The sequence below is a fragment of the Cibotium barometz genome, chromosome 5 (genome assembly GCF_041138505.1).
Source record: "Cibotium barometz isolate CiBa-2024 chromosome 5, ASM4113850v1, whole genome shotgun sequence".
NCBI classification, from domain to species: Eukaryota; Viridiplantae; Streptophyta; class Polypodiopsida; order Cyatheales; family Cibotiaceae; genus Cibotium; species Cibotium barometz.
Window position 1 is genome coordinate 6897718 of NC_141050.1, and position 4367 is coordinate 6902084.

A 4367-nucleotide genomic window follows, 5' to 3' on the forward strand; every position below is an offset into this window, starting at 1 on the left:
ACTTATTCCACATTCCATGTATATGTGTACTCATCCAATCACCTCCTTTTCCATCTCTTCACTTCAGATTCCTTCACATCACATATCATATATTCACATCCATATCCACATCCATACATCCACATCCACATCCACATTCACATCCATACATCCACATCTACATGCTTATCTCCATTTTCACATCCTCATTTATACATCCACATCCCATATCCACATTCATACATACACATCCATATCCACATCCACATCCACATCCACATTCACATCCATGCATCCACATCTACATGCTTACCTCCATTTTCACATCCTCATTTATACATCCACATCCCATATCCACATTCATACATACACATCCATACATCCACATCTACATCCACATACATACATACATCCACATCCACATTCCACATTCACATCTATACATCCACATCTACATTCACATTCACATACATCCACATCCACATTCCCATACATCCACATCTATACATCCACATTCCACATTCACATCTACATTCACATTCACATACATGCATCCACATCTATATATCCACATTCCACATTCACATCTACATTCACATTCACATACATCCACATCTACATTCACATTCACATACATCCACATCCACATTCCCATACATCCACATCTATACATCCACATTCCACATTCACATCTACATTCACATTCACATACATGCATCCACATCTACATTCCCATACATCCACATCTATATATCCACATTCCACATTCACATCTACATTCACATTCACATACATCCACATCTACATTCACATTCACATACATCCACATCCACATTCCCATACATCCACATCTATACATCCACATTCCACATTCACATCTACATTCACATTCACATACATGCATCCACATCTACATTCCCATACATCCACATCTATATATCCACATTCCACATTCACATCTACATTCACATTCACATACATCCACATCTACATTCACATTCACATACATCCACATCCCCATTCCCATTCACATCTATACATCCACATCTACATCCACATACATACATACATCCACATCCACATTCCACATTCACATCTATACATCCACATCTACATCCACATTCACATACATCCACATCCACATTTCCATTCACATCTATACATCCACATCCATTCACATCTATACATCCACATCTACATCCACATTTACATCTATGCATATACATCTTCATGCATATATCCATTTTCATGTTCATACTTCCACACTCCCATCTCCATATCCACACATCCACATACATACATCCATTTTCACATTCCCATTTATATAACCCCATATACCTTCACATCTAATCTTTTACATCACTTTTATTCTCGCCCTATCACTACCCATATACATCTTATCCTATCACATACACTTCTTACCTCATCCCCCCATACACATCTTAATTCATCTTATCACATCCTAACTTATTTCATAAGCATCTTATCACCTCTTATCACACCTCTTATCACATCCTATCACTTTCCATACGCATCTTATCAATTCTTATCACATCTCATACACCTCTTATCACATCTTATCACATTTCATATCTTTTTTTTTTCTTTTTTTAAAGAGAATTCTTTTATTTGATATAAGATTTCTCTACACATTTATTTATACATAAATTCCATTTAAGGAGACTAACACTTTCGAAATTAAAATCAATCTTTTATGCATCTTCTTATGCATGATTTCAATTTGGTAGGGAATTATACTTTTAGAATAAAAGAATTTCTCTTATGCATCTAAGTTAAGCATAAAATCCATTTATGAGAAAAATCATACTTTTAGTATAAAAAGAATATCTTTTATGCATACCTATATGCATGAAATCCAATATGATAAAAGTAACACTTTTGATATAAAAATTTTTCCTTTATGCATACTTCTATGCATGAAAATAAAAATGGTAAAAATAACACTTTTGATATAAAAATTTATCCTTTATGCATACTTCTATGCATGAAAGTAAAAATGATAAAAGTAACACTTTTGATATAAAAATTTATCCATTATGCATACTTCTATGCATGAAAATAAAAATGGTAAAAATAACACTTTTGATATAAAAATTTATCCTTTATGCATAATATTAAAATTCAATTTCTCCATGATTATAAGAAATTCTTTCAATTAATCTAGGATGATGATTCCTAGAATATGGTAGGAAGTCCTCTTTTTATGCTTTGAATGAAAATTTTTTATGCATAATTTTTATAAAAATTTTGCCATAGCTCCGCTGCTATGACTGATAAATCTCAATTTTTCTAAGGGATAAAGCTTATCATTAAGAAAATAATTAAAATGATTCTCTAATTGGATCCTTAATCCATAATGGATTGAATCATCAATATACATAAACTAAAAGCATAAGAAAAAGCCATTAATTTGGCCTCAAGCATAGCTTAATCTTGGGTTAAGGAAAAGCTTTATGAAAAGCTTGATTTGGATTGAGAATGGGTCATGAGTATGACCCTTTCTTGAGTGAGAGAGAGAATTTACATAAGAATCATTAGAATTTAAACATAAATGAAAATTAACTTCAATAGCATTTATTAAATTATGTAACTCTTCACTACTATTCAAACTTCAATAGCATTTAAAAAAAAACCATACCAATTAAACTTCTCAAGCTTGAGAGGGGTTGAGAAGAGAGAAACATTGAGAAATTATAGAAAGATCAATATTCACTAATTACCTTACAACTTGCTTGATTCTTTGTTCACGGTAGAGGCCCCCAACCAATCAATTGGTTAAGTATGTTGATGGAGCCACTAATGGGGATTGAAGAAAGAGGGAAGCTCCAAAAACTAGTGAATTATTAAATGAATTCACAGTTTCTGGCTTAGGTGGAGTAGAGTAACGATGCATAAACACTATATATTTTTCAACAAGGGGGAGGCTTCTATTTATAGGAAAAATTGAGCTCCTAACCAAACAAACTGATTCTAGAATTTTCTAAATCAGTTTGGTCAATATTTGACCATTTTTAGGTCAGTTAAGCTAACTTTTTGGAACTAGACTTAAATGAGGAGAGAGGAGAGATGAATTATCTCAATTTTTATGAGTTTAAAACTCATTCAAGCATGTGAAATATGCACCTCCTTTAAAGAACTCCCTTTCCTTACATATGTCATATTTTTAATATTGCTCATAGTTTTTTACTAATAAACCTTGTACATTTTCAACTCTTCATCTTATGTGAAATATGCACCTCCTTTAAAGAACTCCCCTTCCTTACATATGTCATACTTTTAATATTGCTCATAATTTTTTTACTAATAAACCTTGTACATTTTCAACTCTTCATCTTATGTGAAATATGCACCTCCTTTAAAGAACTCCTCTTCCTTACATATGTCATACTTTTAATATTGCTCATAATTTTTTACTAATAAACCTTGTACATTTTCAACTCTTCATCTTATGTGAAATATGCACCTCCTTTAAAGAATTCCCCTTCCTTACATATGTCATATTTTTAATATTGCTCATAGTTTTTTACTAATAACCTTGTACATTTTCAACTCTTCACCTCATGTGAGCATTTACTCATTTTTGGGTATTTTCTTTTTACAAGTTGGATTTATCTCCTCCCTACACATGGATTGATGCTATTGGTCCATAGGAACCTTAATTGGACCATAGTCTAAAGATTTCTGAAAATCTAGACCCTTAGACTAAGGTTCTTTATAGCTATTTTCAATTAATTCCAATTGCACATTGGAAAATTCTTTTTGAATTTCTGTTTCAGGGGAACTCATCTGAATTAGAAGAGATATTTTTCTATCCAAAAATATTCAAAATCTGAATATTCTCTCTCTAGAATATTTTTCTCTCTCTAGGCTAAAACAGATAGAAACAAGGTCTTTATATTTCTGAAGAGGGATTGATTACAGGGAAAGATACTAGACATCAAAAAGGGGGTGGGGGAGGAATCTTACATTCTACCCCACTTAAAAAACGCGAGATGTCCTCATCTCGCAACTTGTGATAATTTCGCAAGATTCACGAATATGAGACTTAGAGAAAAATTTTAATCAAGATTAACCACCAAGATAAGTCTTAAAGAGAGCAAGATTCAAAATACGAACAAGATTTAAACTTTATTCATTCTTGGAACTTATACAGTAAAGATAGAGGAACTCTTTACACTTCCATAAGCCCGTCCATCATATGGTCACAAAAGCAGTCCTCACAAGCTGCACAAGTATAAGGTAACTCATCTATGGGAATGATTCTGTGGGTTATTGCTGCGCCTATCTCAGTGGTATGAGGTGTTCTAACAAAAGGACCTCTGAGAGGCAAGCCAAAAACGGGGTAAAGGCATATCTTCTCATGAGGA